Below are 27,194 nucleotides of genomic sequence, written 5' to 3'. Positions count from 1 at the left end.
TTTGAGCAATTTGATGCATTGTTCGTTTTCTTATGAGATCCTTACAGTGGGTATAACCTCCAGAAGCTCTGTGTAGCATTTTATATTGAACTTTCATAAGGTTCCAAATTGAAAAACAAATGAATGGCTTCTGGAACTCGAAAGGATAAACCACATTACACTTCCCGGCCTCGAGTTAACCACAAATTGCACGATGGGTGGATAGTGATACTGATCTTTCAAATCGCGAATATCGGAATTTTAAAATCGGCTATCTCCATCTTTTGCCTCTATCAAGTCATTTCAGTCTAGTCTATAGGTATCAAAAATGTATCGCAATGGTTTTTTTTGCTCTAATAGTAATTTAGTCGCCTTCGTGTTCTTTAGAACATGTTGGGGACTTGAGTCTTTGCAGATAGCTGATTTTTTTCTAACAATTTGAGTTATTTTTTAGACAGTAGAGAACCATTCGTAGTCACAAACCACATAAAACCAGTATAAAGTCTAATCAGCTATTTATTGTGCAGTTGTCTTGCCTAATTGCTAAGACAATTGCGTAGTGCCGGTACTGCCGGTTAATAACCGGTTATTAACCAAAATTTCATACGAATAAAAACCGCTTTACATTCCCTAGTAGTGCGGCGCTGAAGTAGATGTAGGTAACACATGAGATAAACGAATTACGATTTTCGAAGTAGGACCTCAGTTCGCCTGAACTTTCGACTACACGACAGCAATAGGAACATTCAGCCGCTAATGATTCTATGCGCACGTTATACTTATAGCTATACTACATACTATCCACAACCGAAAAGACATATAACCGCGAATCATGTGCTGAGTTCGGCCTCTTGGCAGTTCAGTTATTGATGAGCCACAATTCGTTTGTTCTTAATCTAAGATGGTTAACGATCAATGTTCCTTTTTAACCGACCTCAAAAGGAGTTTGGTCTAACGTCTCTGAAATCTGAGAGATATTATAATCTCGAAGATGCGTGGGAGAAACGATTTGGAAAATTATTTTCCGGTTGGTCTCATTGCATTGGAAGTGGTGGAATAGAGGGCAATCTTGCTGTTGTGAATGTTATACGCAATTAGGCATAGTTACCCGTTGTAATAAAAATATCTATCTACCAGTAATCAGTTTAATAAAGGCATAAGCGTGGTATGTGTACGATAGACGATACCACCAGTGTGAACGTGAGCGTGTTGCGAATCTGCTCGAAGCGTTTTTTGCGTGGCTTCTGACTAAGGTTTTGTGGGCTTTAACGCATTTATCAGACAATCCTCATAACCAAAGACATTAGCTTTTCACTTTAATACGGCAAAGTAGGTATAATTGTTTCTATCTGTCCCTGTCCCACCGTGACACAAATGGTGCGAACAGGACGCAATAAATCCAAATTAATGTATGCGTCGTGTGCGACCCGATATTAGGTGAGAGGTCGGAACTCGTAAACCACTACAGTAATCTGAATTATTACGTATCCCGGTGGCAATTGAAAATGACAATGAGAAAAGCTATTACCTAAAATTTAATTTCACTTAGTTTTAGGTAGTAATACCGCAAATCGTAAAAGCGCCTTTTCATTAAAAAAAGCTCGTTTTTCATTGTGTCATCGTGTGTCAAAAACTAGTAGGTACCAGACATGGATATGGATATATGAGATATACGTACCGTACTGTACTGACAATTTTGTTTCGAGCCCATGCATGCAGCAGTGCTGTAGGAGAGGACAATATGATTTGGAGTTTTGGACAACGTATTTGAAAAGTACTTACATTTATTTCAGCAAAAATAAATAAAAATCTCATGCAATTTTATTATACGATCAAAATAAACTAGATTAAACATTACTATTATGTTTCCCATTACTGGGTCATTTTATGTTCATGTGTAAAATTTATTAGAATACCTAAACAAAATTGTTGTGTGGAACTAGACGAACTAATTTCCATCGGGGCTCGTATTCATTGATCAAATATCCCTATTGATGAAAGAGTAGGAGTTACGTAGGAGGTACTAAATATGTTTCATGGTAATATGGCGGTGAAAATAAAAATTGAATCTAAATTTACAATTAAATGTTAGACAAGGTATAACGAGGCAGAGGCGGGTTTGATATCAACTCGCTAAGAGAATAGGTAACTATCCTATAATAGGATTCTTTATATTATGTACCAAGTTGAAACTCTTGAAAGTTGAAATAATATCTCAAGAGCCTACCTACTTATACGATCATTTCAATTCAACATTATACTGAAAATATAATAGAGATAGAAAAGCTAGAAATATATTTAATAAGCATGCGTAAAGCATTAATTTCGATTGGATTGTTTTTGTGGGCGAAAAAATAGGCCGAGAATGTTTCCTAATTTTTCCTGGAACCTACATATGACAAGTATTTGCGAAATCGGACTGAAAGCGTAAGTAGCAATCAAAGTAAAACTTTCCGATAAATAACAGTCATTTTTACCCGATACGAGTATTTATGTATATCCGTGCTTTTCAATCTCCAGATGTTTGACCGGTCTATTTTCGTCCAAAATCAAGTGACACCTACTTAAGGCAATCATTTGTGTGTCCATTTTTAGCCACATGTCCCTAAACCGCGTAACTATCACGTTCGTCAGCTGTTCGCAAGTACCATAAAACCTCCCAACTATAGTCCAATACTGCAACTATGGTCCAGGAAAATAAATATCAATACTAATATTCCTTTTGGTGTAAACCAAAGACTCGGAATAATCCGAGTTTTTTTTTCCATTTATAAACATACCTTGTCCTAGAACTCCAAAATATAGTAAAAGACACACCTGAACGAAAAAAATACAGTTAATTTTGGACCATAGTTGGGAGCTTTGGACTATAGTTGGGAGGATTTACTAATCGAAAGATCATACGCCAAATATGTCTACATTTAGCATAGGCAACATTAACTTTAAGCTAATTTACGGTTTCACTCACTTATTTTTAGTCACTCTGGTTTAATTAGTTTAAAATTAGAATATCTTACGATAGTTTAAATTCGATTATAGGCAAAATTTTCGCCCAAAAAGAAGTGACTCCTACTTATATTAGATAAATATTCGTGTGCCCATTTTTAGCATCAAGTCCCGAAACCACGTCACTATCATGTTTGTCAGCTGTTCACAAGTACCGATCGATAGATCATACGCCACGACCATGTAAGGCCGCGACAAAATCTAATGATGTCATGCGTTAGAAAAACCGATAGGATTAAACAACTGTTAACACTTATCGAACGTGCTAGGAAAGTGTGAGGAAAAGCTGATAGTTGGTGAATGGCACGAATGAGAACGGAAAAGTTCTTCTATTTTAATAAAAACTGTAAAGAAATTATGATAAAAGAACATACAGTGTGTGTAGCATCTTTTTGCGTTACGATAAATATGTATACCTATTAGTGATGTACCGACTATTGATTTGGCCGACTAGCCGACTAATCGGCGCTCGAATGGCCGATTAGTCAGCCGACTAGTCGGCTAGTCGGCCAGATCATTCGTTTCGTATAAGTTCAGGTGAAAAACAATAGTTTTACTCCTTTGGTTGCGCTATTCATCATAATTTAGCTGGGCTAAAAGGTGTTCTCTACAGTTCAAAGACCTATCACAAGAATCCTCGTTAAATTTCTGTCTTTAGTTCTTTTATTTTGCGATCCTGAGCAGACCGACAGTACAGCTTGTAGGAGGTATTTCCAAGGCTCTATTTCCCATACGTAGTCGCCAGTTAAGAACCTATCCCCCGTGGTCAGCGTCTTTACGAGCAACGTGCCCTGACTAACTCTCAAAATTTTGCAATAACATTAATAATCCCTCGTTCCTCATGGCTCCACCATTAAAAAAAAAACAAAAACTAAATAAAAAAAAAATAACTATCGAACTTGAACATGAAATTACACGAGAATCAGTTGAGATCGACCTGTAGAGGAAAATACCAGCCCAGCAACATACGATAACGATCAAACGGTCAATTATATGAACTATAGACTAGGAGGAATCCTCTAGACGGAGTTTAGAGCACTTATTTCATGAAACCGATCGATGCTGCCAAAAATACGGGGGTGCGGGGGACGAGGTCAGCGAGTTCCCATGCCGTGATTGTTTCGTTCAAAGACACGGACGTCACACAAAGACACTTTCGACTCGAAAATGGAGTAAAACTACCGTATTTGTTGGCAGAGGGTGTAGAGCTACTATGCTCAGTCTGGAGGATGTCTTGTCTGTGATATCAACAAAAGTTTTCGTATGCACCCTAAATAGGTATTTTAGTAAAATAAACATAAAACATATCGTAAATATTGACTCCAATTCTTTTATTTCTGTTTTTCTTTCACTAATAAAGTGCCGACTAATCGGCCATTTTTGCCGACTAGTCGCCGACTAATCGCCGACTACAAATGTGGCCGGATAGTCGGCTTTTCCGACTAGTCGGTACATCCCTAATACCTATGTTTTTGGCCAGTGCAGTCCGGACACTGTTTTTCCTCAAGGATATGAGAAAGAATGCGTTAAAATAAGCATTAAATGTTAATCATTGCAGAAATTATTGAATATACATTTTTAGCCCCCGATTTAGCTTAAGATAGGAAATTGTAAATGCAATTTGTCGTTGTATGTAAGTATGACTGTATGTATTATGTCTGACATCTTGGTTTGCATTAAATTATAGATGACTTATCTTAGACTGCGCATAATTAAAACTACAGATGTGCAAGTTACGGAAAGTTTCCAAGTTTAGAAAAGTTCTCGGAAAATTCAATAAAAAAAATACAGGAAACAAAGGAACTTTCATTTTGGAAATGGAACACTTCGATTTCTATACAAAAATAATTTCGATTTCTTTGTAAAAAAATATACGAGAAGGTCCGAAATTTATACATGTGCATGAAAATTTTGCAAGTTTGGTAACTTTTTGAATGTACATCACTACATCAGTAATTAAAACGCATAAGTGAGAGTTATTACTAATTCAACACTTTTGAAGCTCTTTCCATTTCTGCCGACTATTGTTAAACTATCACAAAGTTTAGTTTACACTAAAGCGTAGGATGATAATGAAGCAAGAACGATCGCAGTGCGGATTAACAGTTGTGAAATGTATAATGAGATGAAGGATTACCACATGTTTACAATTTGTAGCGTGATTTGGCAGAAATTTTAGAAAACTCTATTTCACTTGGGATTGTTCACTATTTCGAACGGAAATTTTCTAAATTTATCATCTGTAAGAGTAAAAAGGTAACAAAAATTTAAGTTGGTGTAATTATATCAAGAAAAAAAATAGGGTTCCGATTGTCTCTTCGCTGTGTGGGAAATTAGACCGAAAATCAACTTCCTAGCATTTTATTATATAAATATTGTTTTTCGGTCTAATGATGTTCTATGGTTTGGTTTTAAAATCCTAAGTCCTTAACATTATGAAACAAAACCTCGATTCACTGATTTAAACTTTCATGATTTTTACTCATTATTCACAATCCTCCAAACAAACCTAGATTTCCTCAAAAAAAGACAGTTTTCGTAAGCGACAATATCATGAAATGTTTCTGCTACTTTTAACTAACTAACTAACTAACTAATATGGCTCAGCGATCCAAAGAGGATCTTGGCCTCCGAAACGAGAGCATGCCACTTTTCCCGATTCTGCGCCGTTTCCTGCAAATTATCGGCTTGAAGCTGACGCAGATCCGCTTCCACACTGTCACCCCAGCGGTATCTGGGCCGACCTACCGGGCGGCTACCAGTCGCTCTTCCCAGGTACGCCCTCTTGGCAGCCCGATCCTCTCCCATTCTTAATAGGTGACCGAACCAGCGAAGTCTGTGGGATTTCGTTTCGCCGATGATATTGGGTCCGGCCACCAACTCCTCGATTTCGGCGTTCTTCCGTATCCTCCACGTGCCGTTGTCTCTCTTGATAGGTCCCAGGATCTAACGAAAGATCTGCTACTTTTAGTTGTTTTTAGGGTTCCGTACCCAAAAGGTAAAACGGGACCCTATTACTAAGACTTCGCTGTCCGTCCGTCCGTCCGTCCGTCCGTCCGTCCGTCTGTCTGTCACCAGGCTGTATCTCACGAACCGTGATAGCTAGACAGTTGAAATTTTCACAGATGATGTATTTCTGTTGCCGCTATAACAACAAATACTAAAAACAGAATAAAATAAAGATTTAAATGGGGCTCCCATACAACAAACGTGATTTTTGCTTAACTTTGAGCAACGTCGGGCGTGGTCAGTACTTGGATGGGTGACCGTTTTTTTTTTGCATTTTTTTTCCCGTTTTTTTTTTCATTATGGTACGGAACCCTTCGTGCGCGAGTCCGACTCGCACTTGCCCGGTTTTTTTTTTCTATCCAGCTATACCGGTTTAAGTACAATTTTTGTTTACTTCTTGTGAACTTTGTATCACCTTAAAGCTTTTTCGCCTTTAGTGCCCTCTATAAGGTCACATCACTTACGTCAAATATAGGTACTACATTTAACTATAATAAATCATCCTTCATAATAATTACCTTTGGCTTAGTTAGCTCATGGATAAATCACGTCTTAACCTGCTACGATAAAAGAGGTTATGTTACTAAGAAATAGACGTCGTTTACGTCGTTTTTGAAAGAAGCATGCTAAGTCTTAGGATAGTAATCAACCCACAGATCATTTAACTAATAAGATGGAGCATGAAAGTTGATCTTAAATACTAGAAACTTATGACACAGTATGAGAGCATTTCGATTGACAGATACAGGTAGAGATAATATCTTTATTTAAGTACATACCAGGTACAACATGATGATAAATGAAAACTTGCGTTTGAGAATCACCCCACGCTTTTTTATGTGGAACGTAAATGAAATGTCATTAAAAACCCCGCAGGGGTCGGATCAAAAAAACTAAGTAATTAAGTCCGACTCACGCTTGACTGCATATTTCTAATAGGTTTTCCTATCATATATAGGTAAAAACTATTTTGTGAATATTTTTTCAAAATTTTAGACCCCTCAGTAGTTTCGGAGATAAAGGGGGGGAATGGTAATCTTTTTTTAAACAGACAGATAGACGCACGAGGGTGCCTTTAGGGGTTCCGTTTTTTCCTATTGAGGTACGGAACCCTAAAAAATCCTAGGTCTTGTGTAGTTATGTAGTAAGTATAACACGCCATTAGACCGGACGCAACTGAGTGGTTGCAAGATTAGGCACACAGCGTATAGCCTCTACAATCGGAGTCTACGAGAGATGATCTACGTAAATCTAAGGATAGTATTAAATCACAAGACAAGAGCAATCAGACATTGAATATTCTAAGTGGGTGTTTGCTTGGATTAGTAAATTACAAATTGGTGCTAAATCTGCCAAGGTGCCAATCGTGGACGTAGGACGGTACGTTAGACAGATACGCTTTCAGACAAAAGCACTGCAATAGGGAATATTAGGCAAAGCTCTGCGTAGGTGGCACCTTTTTGGCACATACAGTAAACAAACCACATTGACACACGTCAATCACATGGCCTACCGCGAAACAAGAAAACCGAAATTTCGTTATCTAATCTCTCTATCACTCTTGCATATCCGAGCGATAAAGAGGCAGATAACTAAATTTCGATTTTCGCGTTTACCGGCAGGCCCTTGTTAACAAACCGCCTTGTAGCATCAATGTCATATTTTATTGTCTGTGAAAACTTGTCAAAAAACAGTTTAAGGCACAGTATGTATAAGTTAGTCTATGAATTTCCCGAGTCGGTAGTGCTGCACTCTGGCGGCAGAACATTGCAGTAATATCCCCTATTGATTATCAATTAGTATCCAGAATAATATTGATTTATGGTACTTATATAAACACTTCTGGGTGATATTGGCTCAGGACCGGGATAAGTGGCGTACTCGAAGAGAGACCTAATGCTCAGCAGTGGGCAAAACGTTAAACTTAAATTCCTATGAAAACGTGATGTTTATGATGGCTTTGCCACACTTTTTGCTGCCAAATTGGCATAATATAGAGACAATATAGAGTTAACTTAGACGGACTCTATTTATACTTAGATGATTTGAAAGCAATTATATTTGGTATCAACCTCTTATTATAAGCCACCATTTGAAATAAACCAGCAACTTAATTTTATTAATTTCTCTAAAATTTAGTTTAAAACTTCAAAATAGCATTTATTTATTTTATTACAGTAGGTATAAGTCACATATTATAAGCTTACAATGCTACTGTTTTTAAATCACACACACGCCAATCTCTTTCACCACATTAAAATAACGACTTAACTAGGTACCTAGTACTCATGCAAGTTGCAAAAACACACATGTGAACAAAAGGCGTCCATTACCAAAACCAAACAACGGACAGTGACAAACACAGCAAAACCTGCACAACACTCCAAAACGTCGTATCTCACACAACGTCAAACCACTTACGCCCTTTTCGTTATAAGAGCCTTATATTCACCAATCTACATTCCACTTCAACACGTCGTATCTCACACACAGCGTCAAAGCACTTACGCCCTTTTCGTTTTAAGAGTCTAGTGCTTTCCAAAACGTCGTATCTTACACACACCACACAACAACTTACGTCGTTTTTGTTTTAAGTGCGTAGTGTTCACCTCAGGGGTGCCTTGGGGTCAGCAGATGCTGGGGACAGGGTATTAATAAGACGCCCCGCCCTCTGTGGCTTAACACCACCGATTTACAAACGTCTACAGATAAGCCGATTTGGAGACAAATGCAGCGGAGCGTGGAGATACGCTAATTCGGGTAACTTGCTCATTTCTAGTACAGTCAGCAGCAGAAGCTGCTAAGCGGGCCAGGTGTTCAAAATGATCTTGACGCGACTTTATTGTTAAGAGAATAAGAGCGTGTCAAGGTAATTTTGAACACCTCGCCCGCTTAGCAACTTGTGCTGCTGACTGTACAATGGGTTCAAGGGTCATTTCAAAATGGAAAATTATACGAGCAAACGAGTTAACTGAGCTGCTATTAAATACTAACTCGGCGACTAGTCGCTAAAGGCTTACTCCCGTAGAGAGACCCCTTACTAGCGTCTTTTGAGCGTCGACGTCTGGTCAGCGGCGCACTCACTCGTGAACGACACATGTCTAATTTTTAGGGTTCCGTACCCAAAGGGGGTCCGTCCGTCCGTCCGTCCGTCTGTCACCAGGCTGTATCTCGTAATCTGTGACAGCTGAAATTTTCACTCATGATGTATTTCTGTTGCCGCTATAACAACAAATACTAAAAATAGAATAAAATAAAGATTTAAGTGGGGCTCCCATACAACAAACGTGATTTTTGACCGAAGTTAAGCAACGTCGGGCGGGGTCAGTACTTGGATGGGTGACCGTTTATATAGATAATGGTACGGGACCCTTCGTGTGCGAGTCCGACTCGCACTTGGCCGGTTTTTTTTACATGAACCTAACTAATAACAGTAATAACTTTAACTAGCCTCCGTCTGACTACGACTTCGTCCGCATAGAAATCATAAAAAAATCTAGACTCGATTTTCACTCCACTTTGGGGATTTATTTCCAAAAATCCTTTCAATGTCTACAATATTTGAAGAATATGTTTCTTGTTGGCCCTGTAATCTCTTCCATTTTGAGAACGGAACTGTTTTATAAATGTATATTTCGATATATAAAATGTATTTTATGAAAAATCGTGTTAGCTAGTTTGACTTTAAATCCCACCCATGTCTTTATTTTTTAAACTTGTTAATTAAAATCCATCTAAAGCTAAGAACAAAAATAAATGAGGAAGTGTAATTATTAGAATGTGGCATTAGCTAATGATGACATGTGCCACTTTGTCATTGCAAAAGCCATATATGCCATGTCGGGTTAGCTTGGCCTGACTCCGATTTAACCAGTAGGAACAATGATTGATGGCTATTCTAACTGAGAGTAAAACTCAACTATCAAGTAGAACCAAATACCTACGGTGGCACGTGCTCAATGTAACCAAAAAGTGGGCGCGTATCTTGTACTCAAATTCATCATTAGAACTAACCGCATTCAAACTTTAAAAATATACTCTAGATTTGGAATTACTCTCAATGTATCTCCCTCGCGCTTCTGTATTTGGTCTGAGATGCACTGACTAATAACAAAATCAAGTTCAGATTTTAAAGTTCTAATGCTCCAGCCGTAACCTTCGGCACGCCGGAATGAAAGTGTTTTTGCTGCCCGGAAAACGTAGGCGAGCGCAAAGCTTATCGCTTACAACGTATTAGCACCTTAATGCCTTGTAATAAAGTTTATATTTGAATAATAGGCGATCTGTCTCCATTACCTCGTAGAAGAAAGGTTTTAGAACGTAGTACCTTAATGCGTTTCGTTAGAAGCCATATTTCAATGACTAGAAATTAGGGATGTACCGACTAGTCGGGAAAGCCGACTATCCGGCCTCATTTGTAGTCGGCGATTAGTCGGCGACTAGTCGGCAAAAATGGCCGATTAGTCGGCCCTTTATAAATGACAGACAAAAAGGGCAAAAAGAAATAAAAAGCAAATAAATATTTACTATAAGCTTTTCACCTATTTTACCCAAATTCCTATTTAGGGTGCTTACGAAAACTTTTGTTCGAATTATCGACCGTGTCGTCGCTTTCTTATGTCCGATTGTCCGGTTTTCATATAAGTTTTTGGCAAATAATTTCATTTTTGGTACAAGCTTTTATCACTGACTGTACTTTTCTTACGACAGACAACTAATACTCATCGAGACAATTCTAAAAACCCCTAACACAATTAGGTTGCGCTGTTTCATCACAGAGTTCCTATGGCCACCTCCTGTCTCCATCATCAGATCAGCTCGATGGTACCATAATATTGCATTGTCATCTGATTTATACATGCATGCAAAATTTCAGCTCAATCGGAAACCGGGAAGTGGATCAAATTTAACTTGCAAGATTTGATTACAGACCGACAGACAACGGTCAGGTGAAACTAAATAAAAGCTTGTAATGAAATATAGCCATATAATTTTTTTATTTATTTTATTTTTTAGCGTTACTATAATATGATGAATAGCGCGACGAAATGGGTAAAACGATTGTTTTTTAAGTGCATCTGAACCGAACTTAGACGAAACTAATGATCTGGCCGACTAGTCGGCCGACTAATCGGCCATCCGAGTGCCGATTAGTCGGCTAGTCGGCCGAATCAATAGTCGGTACATCACTACTAGAAATCTATCTTCGTCCAGTAAGAAAGGTATTAAGTCTCTCAAACTGCTGTTAAAGCTTGTAAGAACAGAAGCAATCGTAACTGACCATTGATATACCTTACGGCTTTGAAATAAGGGTTAGATATAGTCAACAGTTTGGACGATTATATGTTCTTTTTGAATGCATTTGCGGTCTACGAATTTTGTAACAGTTTAGATGAGTGATTCATCCGTTGCATTGTTTTATGAGGTTTAGATGCAATCACGTCAGCACAAAGGAACTAACAACACAAATTCATGTATCTGGATCTACGACCTATACATACAAAAACCTTATTGATATCTATTGTATATGATACAGTATACAAATAAGTACACTTTATATATAAGGGCTAACATCAAACCGTCTGTCAACGTACAAATACTGAGAAGACCGTCAAATCGAACTATTTCTTTGGATAGCATGACGTGACGTACGCGTTTGCGTTAAGTCTCATATTGTATGGGATTTTGAGTTTCTAAAACGTCCCGCTTGGCGCGCTGTCCAATTCATGAAATTTACACTAGGGGTACAGTTTTCCTTTTTAGGGTTCCGTACCCAAAAGGTAAAACGGGACCCTATTACTAAGGCTTCGCTGTCCGTTGTCCGTCCGTCCGTCCGTCCGTCTGTCTGTCACCAGGCTGTATCTCACGAACCGTGATAGCTAGACAGTTGAAATTTTCACAGATGATGTATTTCTGTTGCCGCTATAACAACAAATACTAAAAACAGAATAAAATAAAGATTTAAATGGGGCTCCCATACAACAAACGTGATTTTTGACCAAAATTAAGCAACGTCGGGCGTGGTCAGTACTTGGATGGGTGACCGTTTTTTTCTTGCATTTTTTTCCCGTTTTTTTTTTCATTATGGTACGGAACCCTTGGTGCGCGAGTCCGACTCGCACTTGCCCGGTTTTTTTTAATTGATCAGTTCGTTTGTGTGTGGTGCAATTTCAGTTAGTAGGGAAAGGGAACGGAAGTAACTAAGCAGACTAAGTTACATAATATGGTTTCTAAAATTGTCCATATTGAATATCAAATAGAAGATTGGTTTTCCTCATAGCTTTTCTTATGCTTTATACGCAGTAGCGGATTTAGGGGGAGGTTAAAAGGCTCGAGTTCCCCACAAAACTTAAAAAGTGACACTTATTTTATCACGTGCATAAAACCATACATAATTCGCCTGCAGCCCTGCACTATAGGGGGTATGTTGTATGTTGTCAATAACCTTTTTTTTCGTGTATTTACGCAAAAGCAAGCTCTTAAGTAACTGTAAAAAAAATATACAGGGTGTTGCCTATAACAAGAGCAAGTTAGTTATTTATTTTATGGAAAAACGGAATATAAAACCCCTACATTAAGTTACATTCAGTCTTGACCACTCTATGATTGATATCTGACTCATGCCTATATGATTAGTGTCACTTCCTCATTGCAGAACCTTAGGTTATATTATATTAATAATACATTCGAACATACAGTCGCCATCAGATATATCGGAGCGGCCAAGGTGTTCACAATATCTGAACACGCGCTCTAACGCCTTGACAATAGAGGCGTGTTCCGATATTTGTGAGCACCTTGGCCGCTCCGATATATCTGATGGCGATACATTCGAACATACATTTATTTAATTATTGCTCTTTGCATTTTGATGTAACGTGTAATTTTCTCGATACCGACCTTTTCCTACTAATTACCATTTCTAAACTCTATTACAAGTAGTTAATGTTGTAAATGAACTAAGTTTGTATAACTGTAAGCTCCTATATAATATAAACCATCGTCCTATATTAAGAGGGGGCGTAAAGTCAGGAAATTAGAGGGAAACAAAAGATATGGCGCGCCGCGCCAAAACTGGCGAATAAAGAAATGGTCTTCGCGCGGGTTTTAACTTTTTATCTCAATAACTATGAAAATACATAACTTCTGTTTAAAATTTTGCTATACAGAGTCCTCACGTCCTCGGCTATAATATATATCAATAGCTAATTTATACTAAAATTATACTGCTATGATATGCAGGGTAACGATATGGGTGGATTTCAGCACAAAAAATTTCACCATACAAAAAAATTTTTTTTTAAAATGTTTAATTCAGTGGTTCTTAACCTGGGGGTAATTACCCCCGTGGGGGTAAAACTGGTATTTTACGGGGGTAATAAGTTAACCTAATATAACCATACAACAAACGTACACGTTTTATTTTTTATTACCATTGGGAGGAGGGGTAAAATCAGGTTCCCTAGTTAGTCATAGGGGTGACTGGTCTGAAAAGGTTAGGAACCACTGGTTTAATTTAACACGATTCTAGCTGGGTAAAGTAATGGGGGGCTGTATATTGAGGATATGTATGGTATTTATACAATCATTTGTGGCTTATATTTGAAGTTATCGCTTTCGGAAAATAAAAACGCAAGATGGTGATGACAACCATGGTATGGTAATGACTCTTTTATAGACGGTAATGACACTGCATGTACGGTAATGACGATTTGGGAACTAATTTACATATGTATTAAAAACGTATTAAAAAAACAAAAACTTTTTTTAATTGTAAGACTTTAGAACTTTAATAAACATTACAAATAACATGTTTTTGAACATAAGACTAGCTACATAAATTATTTTTAGAAAATTATAAAAAATACATTTTATTCATATAAATAAATATATAACAAGTATTTTTATTGTATAATTTTAAATAATTTATGTTCCGAAATAGGCAATTTATGTATTCATTTATTTTTTTGGGTTTTTTCAATGTTAAATCATATTAACAATATTGTACTCTTATTATCAGTTTAAACCCGCATCTTCTTTTATCTACTGCATAACTTGGTATTTATGTCATATTATAAAATTACTGGCTTACCAATGAGCTTAATTTTTATGATATATTACTTTTTTTTGATAGTTTGATTCATTGCACAAGTTTGTATTTTTGTTGTTTTATTAATTAACTTTAAAAATAGCTATAATGATTTAAATCCATATATATGTTGTTTAATAGCTGTAGTTGTATATGTAGTTTAATAATCAGTGTTTTATAAGTTGCAAGACCCCTACTTGTAATGCATGTCATAAGTTACAAAATGTTAGGTATTGGGTCCGGTGACTACCCAATGGTATAATTATTAATTGCTGTAATTATATACATCAATTAATATAATATTATCAAAAAACATAAAGCCATCACGATAGTGAGCCAGTACCGTAGCCTATGGTCGCTTAAAACTTAATATATGTTGCTTGTTTAAATACTTTGTTTTAACACGACTAACATGCAATTACAGACTCTAAGTTGCACGATTTACATTATTAGATTATAAAAAAAAAACATTTGTATGTTCTAAGTTCTAAATGACCAAAATTTTGCCTACTTCAGTCAAAATGTTAATTAAAAACTAAGCATCCTCTAGTGTGAAAGAAATAGTTATATCTTCTTCTACATTTATTATACATTTATAAGGTAGACATTATATAGTGTTAGAAGACATAGAGAACGTTTTTCAAACATACAGCTTAATTTCATAATGAATTATAGCAAAATAACTAGAAAAGTTTCTGAGAACCGTCATCACCATACCAAGGACCGGAAAACCCCTCTTTACGCTTAATCCTATCAATTCGGTAACCCAATCGATTCGGTTACCGTATCATTCGGTAACCCTATCATACTGTTACGTGATTGTAATGGTAACCTTATTGAAACGGTAACCCTAACCTTTAACCGAGTTAATCTCAAAACCCCATCGCGATAGGGTTTTTGTTAAGGGTTTTTAACAGGTTTTCATTCAGTTATGGTAACCTTTATTATCGGTTGCTTACTGGTTTGCTACATTAAAGTAGTTTTAGTGATGTGCCGTCAGAACTAAAAAAAATACTAAAAAATTTGTTTATTTTATTTACTTTATTTATATTTTGTTGATTTTATTGATTTTACTTATTAAATTTATTTAATTTAATTTATTTATTTTATTTATTTTATTTATTTTATTTATTTTATTTATTTTATTTATTTTATTTATTTTATTTATTTTATTTATTTTATTTATTTTATTTATTTTATTTATTTTATTTATTTTATTTATTTTATTTATTTTATTTATTTTATTTATTTTATTTATTTTATTTATTTTATTTATTTTATTTATTTTATTTATTTTATTTATTTTATTTATTTTATTTATTTTATTTATTTTATTTATTTTATTTATTTTATTTATTTTATTTATTTTATTTATTTTATTTATTTTATTTATTTTATTTATTTTATTTATTTTATTTATTTTATTTATTTTATTTATTTTATTTATTTTATTTATTTTATTTATTTTATTTATTTTATTTATTTTATTTATTTTATTTATTTTATTTATTTAATGTATTTTATTTATTTTATTTATTTTATTTATTTTATTTATTTTATTTATTTTATTTATTTTATTTATTTAATGTATTTTATTTATTTTATTTATTTTATTTATTTTATTTATTTTATTTATTTTATTTATTTTATTTATTTAATGTATTTTATTTATTTTATTTATTTTATTTATTTAATTTATTTAATTTATTTAATGTATTTAATGTATTTAATGTATTTAATGTATTTAATTTATTTAATGTATTTAATTTATTTAATGTATTTAATTTATTTAATGTATTTAATTTATTTAATGTATTTAATGTATTTAATTTATTTAATTTATTTAATTTATTTAATTTATTTAATTTATTTAATTTATTTAATTTATTTAATTATTTAATTTATTTAATTTATTTGATTTATTTGATTTATTTGATTTATTTGATTTATTTGATTTATTTGATTTATTTGATTTATTTGATTTATTTGATTTATTTAATTTATTTAATTTATTTAATTTATTTATTTTAATTATTTTAGTTATAATATAATAATATTTATAATAGTGACACACTATGGTGCATGAAATAAAAGCGAAATTGCGTTTCTCTGTAAAGAATAAAGTTTTATTTTAAAACCGAACGATTTAAGACTTTAGAAGAACGTCAACGTCAAACCGAAAAAACTGTTTCTTATAAATATTTTAATCTTAATTTATTTAGAAGGTCTGAAATCTAAATTTATACATAAGATTTCCAAATAAATGATCTAAAAAGACCACAAGCTATCAAAATAGTCCGGAATCTGGCTCTCCCGGATAATAAGAGTCCATGCAGTTCAAACGACGTTCGCCGCAATACATGTTCTTTGATAAACGTCCACTTCGATGATAAACGTTCTACTATGATATGAGTAATAAAGCTACCGAAGGAACCCTAGGACACCACAGCTGCCGCGCCGGCGCGCCGCCCCGGCAACCGCCTCCACGTCAGTCATAGAAGACAGCGCTGTCAAAATATTTCTAAAAACATTAATTTTAGTGTTGTTTCTTTAAGTTTTTTTTTGTGTTTTATACATTTTATACACGTGTAATGTCAACATCATGCTCACAAGCCGACAGCCAGGGATACAGTCAATCACAGCAAGAGTTTACAAAATGTCCTCACTGCATTCATCCAAAATTCTTTAAAGGGATAAGAGGTCTGCAAATCCATATAGGCAAGTCACACAAATCCATAAATAGTCAACCATCTGTCCCCATACTCGTACATCAGTCATCATCTCCTTCTACTTCGCGTCATATTTCGGCCTCACTTTCTTCCACCCTAAGTGATCTCAAGAGATCTTTCCCTGTTATTAAGCGAATTCCCAGAGGTGCTAGATTTACCGTCGCCTCTAGCCTCTCGAAGACGATCAATGACTGTGTCAGTGAAAATTCGCCTTCTAGCTGGGAAAACCTCTTTTTATTTGCTTACAAAACCCTGCACGTATCCAAAAAAGATTCCCGCCGTTCACTTACCTCGAAAATAAAACTAAACTGTTCCCAACCAAACTCAAATTGCTTTGACGTTACTCAAAATACATCCCTTCATATATCCAAGCCTCGTGAACGTGATATAACTAAGGTTGTTGAGGCTAAGATTAATGATGGGGATCTTAAAGGTGCAGCGCAAATCCTTTTCTCTTCTGACACTTCAGCGCCCGAAACTCCTGAGACTCTCACAATCCTACAAAGTAAGCACCCGGCGGCCCCTTCGACCCCAAATTATCCTGATCCACCCAACCCGTCTTTGCCATATATGCAAGCTACCGAAGATGCAATCATGGCTGCAATCATGTCCTTTAGGAATGGTTCAGCTGGCGGGCTAGACGGAATTACGCCTCAACACTTGAAAGACCTTATATTAGGTAGTCCTGGTGGCAGAAATGATGACCTGCTCAAGAGCATTACTTGTCTGGTAAACCTTATGCTTTCAGGGAAAGTTAATGACGAAGTTGTTCCCACGCTCTATGGAGCCAACCTGTGTGCACTGGGGAAAAAGGACGGAGGCGTTCGCCCAATTGCCATAGGCTCTACGTTCAGAAGACTAACATCTAAAGTCGGCTGCAAGTACATCACCAAGGATTTAGAGCCCTTATTTCAGCCAACCCAGCTGGGCTTCGGCTCAAAAGGAGGCTGCGAAGCCGCTGTTCACGCCTGCCGAACTTATTTAGAAAGTTGTAAAGAACAGGTGCTTGTCAAAGTGGATATAAAGAATGCATTTAATTCAGTAAACCGCAACGCCTTACTGACTGAAATACAGAAGAATATCCCTGGGCTCTACCCTTATCTTTGGCAATGCTACAGACATCCTTCCAACCTCATGTACACACACCACCAAATCCCCTCCTCGGTCGGCTGTCAACAAGGTGATCCACTCGGGCCAGCCATCTTTAGCTTAGCAATACACCCAATTATTTCGGCTCTAAATTCTAAATTCAACATCTGGTATCTCGATGACGGTACCATAGGCGGTGATGCGAACTCTGTCCTCGCTGATCTTCGCTTTTTAGTTACCAAATTCAGCGAAATCGGCCTGGAGCTCAATATGAGCAAATGTGAACTTTTTGTAAGCCCAGATGTCCAAAATGATACACAAATTATAAACGACTTTAGAAATAACTGCCCTGGCATAAAATTACTCACCAAAAGCTCGCTTCATCTCCTTGGAGCCCCAGTGTTTGAAGAATCAATTCCAGAATACATTGATACCCAAATTCATCGTTTTTCTGAAATTTCGGACCGCCTTCTACAAATTAATTCACACATGGCTTTTTTTATAATTCGGTTTTGTCTTTTCGTTCCTAAATTTACGTACGTAATGCGATGCAGCCCTCTTTTCAAATATCCACAATTATGTCAAAAGGTCGATGAAATTATACACATCGAAATACAAAAAATCATCAATATTAATATTGACAATAGGCAATTTATCCACGCCACATTGCCTATACGGTTTGGTGGCCTAGGTATAAGGCAGATATCTAGTGTCGCACTGCCCGCTTTTCTGTCTTCCGTGCATGGTACACTATCCCTCGTAGGTAAAATACTCACACCGTCACTGCGTGACTTCGAGGTAGTGTACCTGTCGGAAGCAGAAAATGCGTGGCGTCTAGCTTGCCCGAACAAAGACATGCCGGCCGAAAAATCAACCCAACGATTTTGGGACGAACCGCTCTGCCATCAAGTACAAAACTGGCTGCTAAATTCAGCACAATCCAACACAGAAAAAGCCCGCCTTCTTGCCTCATCCCAACATGAATCCGGCTTTTGGCTACACGCCTTCCCCTCCATTAATTGCGCAACTTTACTGGACAACAATTCTTTCAGACTGGCTGTCGGCCTCCGCCTAGGCGCCGAAATAGTTGTCCCCCACAGCTGTCCCTGCGGAACAGAAGTTGACAGTCTGGGCTCCCACGGCCTCTCCTGCCGAAGGAGTGCCGGCCGCCTGTCCCGCCACGCCAGCCTCAACGATGTCATCCGTCGGGCCTTTGTCAGCGTGGGCGTGCCGGCCGCGTTGGAACCAGCCGGTCTGGCGCGCGACGATGGCAAGAGGCCCGATGGAATAACCCTCATCCCCTGGCAGATGGGACGGCCGCTCATCTGGGATGCCACATGTGTAGACACCCTAGCGCCGTCCCATCTAGTCGCCACGTCTCAGAGAGCTGGCGACGCGGCGGCAGCGGCTGAAACCCTAAAACGCCGCAAATATGCTGGTCTTACAAACAACCACATATTTGCGGCGTTCGCGGTAGAGACCCTGGGGCCGTGGTGTCGTGACGCTCACAATCTTTTTAAGGGCCTAAAAAAAAGACTATTGGAAACCACGGGTGACCCTAGGGCTGGCTCATTCCTAGGCCAAAGAATAGGCATAGCTATTCAGCGTGGGAATGTAGCCAGCCTTATGGGCACCCTTCCGCAGGGGACAGATCTGGGGGACCTAAGGTAGGTGGGTAAGTTTTATTTATTTATTTTATTAGTTTTATATAGTTTTAATTTATTTAGTTTATACATAATTTTAATAATAGTTTGTATAAGTTTTGTTATTAAACCGAACTAAATACATCTTATCTTCTACAATATTTGTTTGAAATATAAAGTAATTTATACCTGTAAAGAATAAAGAAACAACATTTAAAGCCTCTATTCTAGGGTTTTGTTATTTCTTTTACATAAAATCAATCTTTATCTATTTTATAGTATTCAATGTTTTTTCCTATGATGGATGTCAATGTCTTAAGTGCACTTCGTGACACTTGATAAAGTCTATGGCTAAAGCGGCTAGCCGCATAAAGGTTAACATTAAGAAAATAGGTATTACTATTTTCTTTACATCTCCCTCCTAGAGAAAAAAAATTGCATAGGAGAAAACAATCACGCAATTTTTAATTCAGGTACTAAGTACCACTGGAGACAATTTTGTAATGTGGTAAAGGTTAGATTCCAGTTTCTTGTGTCCTGCATCAACTTCATAGATGGAGCTTGATATTTTTCTTAGAATCTTAAATGGTCCAATTCTTAATTCATCCATCTTCTTCCTATTCAGTCTATTCCCATTTTCTACATAGACCATGTCTCCCATTTCAAAAGTGTGTTCTTTTCTATGCCGATCAAATTGTTCTTTATTATATTTGTGAGATCTTATTGTGTTTTCGTAGGCTAATTTTCTGTCTCTTTTCAGGTCTTCTTTTGAACATTTTGATTTTAATTCTAATGGTAAAATATTTACGTTTTCACCTTCCAAAAGGTATTTTGGAGTAAATTTCGTGACAGTGTGTTCTGTTTCATTATATTTTTCTACACATTTCTGTGCAGTAGTTGTCCAGGCTGTTTTCTTATCATTTTCATTAATTGTACATCTTATTTTATTGACTAAAGTTTGATTTAGCCTTTCATTAAGACCATTAGAGAATGGCGCATCTACAGCCGTAAAAATCATTTTTATATATTTGCTCTTTAGGTAATCTTTAAATTCTTTAGAATTTATGCCGGGGTATTGATCTGTTAATACCATATCAATATTATAACTCTGCGTCACATAAGTTATCAGTTTAATAAAATCACTAGAGTTTTGATTTTTTGATGTCAAAATATATGCATATCTCGTGAAATGATCAACTAGAAGATGTAAATATTTTTTTGTTGACCGTGATCCTCCAAAGCCTCCAATGGTATCAATAGATACTATTTCAAACGGGCGTGTTGCTGGACCCAAATGTGACAATAAGCCATATTTTGACTTTCTCCTTGATTTGTTCTTTATACATATTTCACATTCATCACACATTTTTTTAATATTTGTGAATATATTTCTCGCTGTATAAAATGGTGTTATTTTATATATCATCTGGCTTCTTCCAATGTGGCAGTAAGTATTGTGAACATCTTTGATGAGAGCTTTGCTAAGTGCTTCAGATAGTATGATTTTATTTCTATTTTTGTTCTTTTTGTAATAAATTGTGTTTTCCAATATCGCGTTTGTTTTTCCATTTTGTAGGTCTTGATTTTTATATTGATCATTTTTTATATCTTCTAGTGTTATTAAATTTACTACTTTCAAAAAGTCATCATTATTTTCATATGTTTCTAGTACTGGATTTCTGCTTAAGCAGTCTGCCTCCTGATTAGATTGTCCAGGATTGTATTTTATTTGAAAATTATATTGGGAAAGATAATAAGTCAAATCACCAAGTTCCTCATCAGTTCTAGCCTTGATGTTCATATTTTCCAATGGTTTATGATCGGAGTATACCACAAATTCTTTTCCCATAAGCCAGTGCTGCCAATACTTAACAGCTTCTTTTATTGCAAGACATTCTAGATATATGGCCTTTTTCCTTTTTTGAGTCTCAGTTAGTTTCTTCGAGAAGTATGCCACGGGCTTACTGTCTCCGTTTTTATCTACTTGTTTCAAAACCGCTCCAACTCCGTCGATACTAGCATCTGTGTATATATTCATTGGCAGTTCAGGATCAAATATCTTCAGAATCGGTTTTGAACATAGCATACTTTTTATTTTTTCAAAAGATTCTTGGCATGCTGGCGACCATATAAATTTCACATCTTTTCGTAGTAAATTGTGTAACGGATCCAGAATAATTGCGCTATGTGGTATAAATTTATGATGAAAATTAACTTTTCCTAGAAATTGGCGTATATTTTTTCTTGTTTTCGGAACTGGAAAATCCCTCACTGCGGTTAAGTAGTCTTTAAGTGGTCTGACTGAATTGTTCTCGATTATATGACCGAGATATTTAGCATGGTTGTTTGCAAAACTACATTTAGAGAACTTAAGTCTAAACCCTTCTCTTAGTATTGCCTCGAGTAGTCTAGATATATGTTGTATGTGTTCATTGAAAGTTTTCGAAAAAATTAAGATGTCATCTATAAAATTTACCGCAAAATCAGAAAGCTTATGTTTTCTAATGATATTGCTCAATATTCTTTGGAAAATTGCTGAAGCAGTCTTTAAACCAAACGGAAGGCACGTCCATTGAAAATGGCCTCCTTGGGTAACAAATGCAGTTTTGTATCTATCTTGAATTTTCAAAGGTATTGACCAAAAAGCGGAATTTACGTCGAAAGTAGAAAAGTACTTACAGTTTACAGTTTTTACCATTAAATCCTCAATCAGCGGGAATGGTTGTGACTGTGGAACGACGATTTTGTTTAACTCTCTAAAATCTATGCATAACCTTGTTCGTTTTCCATCTTCTTTTTTATATGCCAAAGTCACCGGAGCAGCAAACGGGCTATAAGATTCTTCAATTAATTTGTTCTTTAGTAGTTTCGATATTTGTCCTTCTATTTCTTTTCTATCTTCTGTGTTGCATCTATATGGACGTTTGCTACAGTACTTGTCCACCATCAAGTCTATATGAGCTTCATAATCACGTACAGTGCCAATGTCATATTTATCCTTAGCAAAGACTGATTTATATTTTTCAATTAACTTGTCAATCTCTCTTTGTTGATATGAATCTAGATGGTTTACTGACATTTCAAATTCATCTGAATTAATATGTTCGTTAAAATTTATTTCATATCTGCTTTTAATCTCTTTATTTAGTAATATCTCCGTACAAGTAATATCGTCATCTTCGTCACCCAGTACATCAGGAATATTGACGTTAGATACATTTGAAGAATTACTTATCAACTCTTCTTTTTCTATATTCTCTCCATTCAGGAACTTCTTTTTATCTTCTGGACTATTATATTGTAAAATGTTCAATTCATCATCTTGCATTAATTTGAATTTTTTTATACAATCCAAACCTATTAGAAAATCATAAGGAAGATTTTCTATGACGAAAATATCCATATTTGACTCAATTTTATATATTTTTATTTTGAGTGTTATTATACCTTTTGTTTTCTTCGCACCATTAATAGTATTCAAGTTTGCTGTTTCTATATCAGTTGTCTTTTCTTTATCTTTTATCTTTAATAATTTAGAATTTATCAATGACACATTCGAACCTGGGTCATAAATCCCAGACACTTTTAATGTATCATTTAACAGCAACTTTACTTTTATTAATGGTGGTACTTCTAGTTTTTTGGATTCTGCTCATTCAGCTCAACTTCCAATTCTGAGTTATTCACACTTTTCACAATTGCTTTTTGATTTTTCCCTTTAAACCAGCATTTGTCTTCGGGATGGTAGCGTGTCCCTTTGTTTTCAGTTATACAAACTTGGCATGGCTTTTTTTCTTCAACTTTCTTGGATTTCATATCTGGAGATGTAGGATTTTTTTTATCATATTTATTCTTTCCAACCATGTGTTCCAATTTTCCTAGTTCATTATATAAGTCCTCCGTCTGTTGCAAAGTTTCACGATCAATTTTATCCGCTACATAATTAGGCAGACCAAGTGCTATAAGGTCGATCAGTGTTCCAGTATCGGTTGATTTTCTTATTTCCAGTAACAGTTTTTCTTTCTTTAAGGCATACTCAAGTAACGAACCTGCCTGATATTTAAAGGTAAGAGCATATCTAATGGGTGACCATCCTTTGTTTGCAAACGTCTCACAGAAGTTTTTCTCCCATTTACTCCACTCAGATTCTACAGTAAATTTTAATAGCATACAACTGTACCAATCAACACTGGAGTACTCCAAGAAGTTTTTTAGAATTTCAATTTTTTTCCTATCTTCAACAATTTGGAAACGTTCACATTCTTTGTTAAAATCTTGTATCCACTGGTAAGCATTTGAGTTTCGCCCGGAAAATTTGTTAATCATGAAATCCTTTGCAATTTTCCCTAAATTTTGTGTTTCAGACTTCTTCTGTTTTTCGTCAAGCAATTTTTCTAAAAATTTTTCCAATGTTTCATTTGAACCGCTTGGCATAGATTCAACATTTGTTTCTGAAATTTCTTCCAAATAAATATCATTACACTGTATGTTTTCCTCCTCATCCAAGTATACTTTTGATATCTCTTCTGTCAAAGTTATCCAAATTTTTCTTGTTTGATGCCTTTTAGTTAACGATTTCCGTATTTTCGCAAAGTTGGAAGTATTTATTATAGCTGGATGCATTTGCACAGGCTGGTGTTCCGGTGGTAATCCAAAAATCTGCCCACCGGGTGTAGCGATTGATGATATACATAAAACGTTTGATTTTCCATCTGCCGCAGGTTTTACAGCAAAATCAAATCTTAACTTTTCCATATTTCTTGAAATATTTGCAGAAAATGTTGTTTTATAATAGTGACACACTATGGTGCATGAAATAAAGGCGAAATTGCGTTTCTCTGTAAAGAATAAAGTTTTATTTTAAAACCGAACTAAATACATCTTATCTTCTACAATATTTGTTTGAAATATAAAGTAATTTATACCTGTAAAGAATAAAGAAACAACATTTAAAGCCTCTATTCTAGGGTTTTGTTATTTCTTTTACATAAAATCAATCTTTATCTATTTTATAGTATTCAATGTTTTTTCCTATGATGGATGTCAATGTCTTAAGTGCACTTCGTGACACTTGATAAAGTCTATGGCTAAAGCGGCTAGCCGCATAAAGGTTAACATTAAGAAAATAGGTATTACTATTTTCTTTACATATTTATAATAAGAACACACCACACAAGTAGGTATAAAGATAAACAAAGGAGAGGCAAAAAAACTTGTTTGTGCTGGAGGCTTCATAGACCGCCCATGCCAACCTCGGTTATTCAATAATAAGTTGAATTTAAGTGTGCGTAAAGATTACAATCGTTTGAACTGGTCAAAAACCTCATAATGAGGTAACTGAATAGACTGGGTTTTTATTTTGGTTACCGGTAACAGAGGTTAACTCGATCTGATACGGTTACCGAATCAAAGTGTTACCTTATTAAGCGGTTACCGTTATGGTAGGGGTTTTTATAAACACCTCTAAAATAACCCTATGAAAAACCCCGGTTAAGGTAACCGGTTCCTGTCCCTGCACCATACACATGAAATCATCACCGGTCGTCATTTTTTCCCGGTGATGATGGGTATGGTGTTGACGATTTGAGAGTTTCTTGTTTTTATTTCTAGAATACGAATAATAGTAGTTAATGTCTATGCTACACAATAAACTTCATGTAGTTTGCCATTCATTTCAATAATTATTTCTAATATATCATTTGTAACTTTTTTAAACCAAAGCATAAAGGTGATGATGCTCTGTTGTGACAAACTACGTTTTACAAATTTGTTCGTAATATTTCTCACGATTCAATCATGTGACTTTATAGTGAAATCATTTTTGGCATTCTATATTAAAGTGAAAAATAGGGCAAGGACCTTTAGCGGTATTTTGTTGTTCATACACAGAGATAAGCTCACATTGACATTACCATGACGGTGTTGACGAATATTCGTGACAAAATTTTAAATATTTTTAAATGTACTTTCTCGGTGAAGGAATTATTGCATATTTTTTCATGTGTTAAACAACAACATGGAAAAGATATAAGTAAAAGAAAATTCGCAATCGTACGATAGGTATGCTATAATTTTCACTGCAAACAAAAAGGTTCAGATTTTTCCGGTAGACGGTGATGACTTTAGACACATAAAACATTTTATATAAAAAAAACTATTAAGTTATTGGAGATGGTAATTGAAGGAACATGAAGATAATAGTTCTTAAAAACATATAAAAAAGTTGCAACTCGCACAACCTACTAGTTTTTTTTATAAAGACCGAACCATAAGTTTTCGCTGGATTTTGAAATCCACCCATATACAATTGAAAGTAAATGATAATTAAGAAACATGTTTTCGTGATTGGGCCCGATTCGGATTTTGAAATAGACATCTATTAGACATCTTTTAGACATCACCAAGATACGATAACGATATGTTTAAGATCTAACCTGTCAAATTTGACATTTGCGCGATTCTGGAGATACTGTTGAACGATTTCCACAGGATATGACTTAGAGATCCAATTCACATCTAATAGACATCTTACTCTATCTAACGTAAAAGTGACATTGGTTGCCCGAATTGCGCTGCAAAAGAGAACTAGTTGATATCTAAACTATAACGTATCTAGAATGGATCTAGTACGTGTCGTATCTTGTGAATATCTTGAAGTTCGAATACGGCAGATTGTTTTCTATCCAGCCAACTTTAACCTTTTCGACGCCGTGAAACACAAAAGCTGTCACTCGGACGCCACCACACCAAAGTGTCAAAACTGAAATTGAACTGTATGCATATGCACGTAGGTCTATGTTGCTTTGTGGTCTGTAACGGATTAATCCGTCTTGGCGTTGGACCTGCCGGACCTGCGGTTCGGATATATCCGTCGTTGTAGTCGAAAAGGTTAAGGTTTTTGTTGTAGTCCGCCCTTCTAAATATAGTCTAGTTTCCGTGTGTATTTTTTATGGACATTGCCCTTGATTATGACATGTACCTATAAATCCATTCTAATATTATAAAGGAGAAAGTGTGTCTGTCTGTCTGTCTCTTACCTCTTCACGCTTAAGCCGCTGAACCGATTTAGTTGAAATATGGTATAGAGATAGTTTGAGTCCCCGGAAAGGACATAGGATAGTTTTTATGTCGGAAATCATCCCTGAAGAGAGTGCAAAGGGGGGTGGAATTGAAAAAGTTAATGCATTGCCTAATAATTGAAGTAAGCAATGCGCGAATTGAATGATTTAGCATTATCCAGGCGCTATACCTACTTTAGCTGCTGTCACTAATTCCACGCAGACGAAGTCGCGGGCAAAAGCTAGTTGAATATAAAAAATACCATTTTGCGTTAACCCCCCCTTAAGCATTGTTAGTACTTCAGATGTCTGACTAAACTCGCATCCTGTGCCGGAGGGGACACTTAGTATGTTCAATTTGTAGTTTTATACAGTCTGGGACAATTAAAAGCCGATCTTTGGAAGGTTAGTTCCTGGCCTGGGGGTAAAGTGTAAAGGGTAAATTAAACTTAGGGTACCTACGATGGCCATTATAGGTGGCCAGTATATACAGCGTGTATTTTTAATACAATCGCAAAAAGAAATGAGATGTAGGTTTTAGTGCTATGAAACGGTTTTGGAAGAAACGAAACTAAAGCTTTATTTAAGTTTA

At 35.7% G+C, this 27,194-nt stretch overlaps 2 protein-coding genes and 1 long non-coding RNA gene across 3 annotated transcripts in view; 1 reads left to right on the top strand and 2 right to left on the bottom strand.

The window, feature by feature from the left end:
• Window positions 1–27,194, bottom strand: part of LOC134789705 (small ribosomal subunit protein mS31) — a 169,157-nt gene that overhangs the window by 97,516 nt on the left and 44,447 nt on the right. The window lies entirely within an intron of this gene.
• Window positions 1–27,194, top strand: part of LOC134789715 (uncharacterized) — a 72,084-nt gene that overhangs the window by 12,191 nt on the left and 32,699 nt on the right. The window lies entirely within an intron of this gene.
• Window positions 21,800–24,559, bottom strand: LOC134789649 (uncharacterized). Its single transcript, XR_010144102.1, has 2 exons — window positions 24,470–24,559; window positions 21,800–24,382 (listed from the first exon to the last, which is right to left on the bottom strand). It is a non-coding gene; the product is annotated as an uncharacterized LOC134789649 (long non-coding RNA).

This window comes from Cydia splendana, chromosome 4 (assembly GCF_910591565.1).
Source record: "Cydia splendana chromosome 4, ilCydSple1.2, whole genome shotgun sequence".
Classification (NCBI taxonomy): Eukaryota; Metazoa; Arthropoda; class Insecta; order Lepidoptera; family Tortricidae; genus Cydia; species Cydia splendana.
The sequence above is the reverse complement of the archived record's forward strand: the minus strand, read 5'-3'. Positions and strand labels throughout refer to the sequence as shown.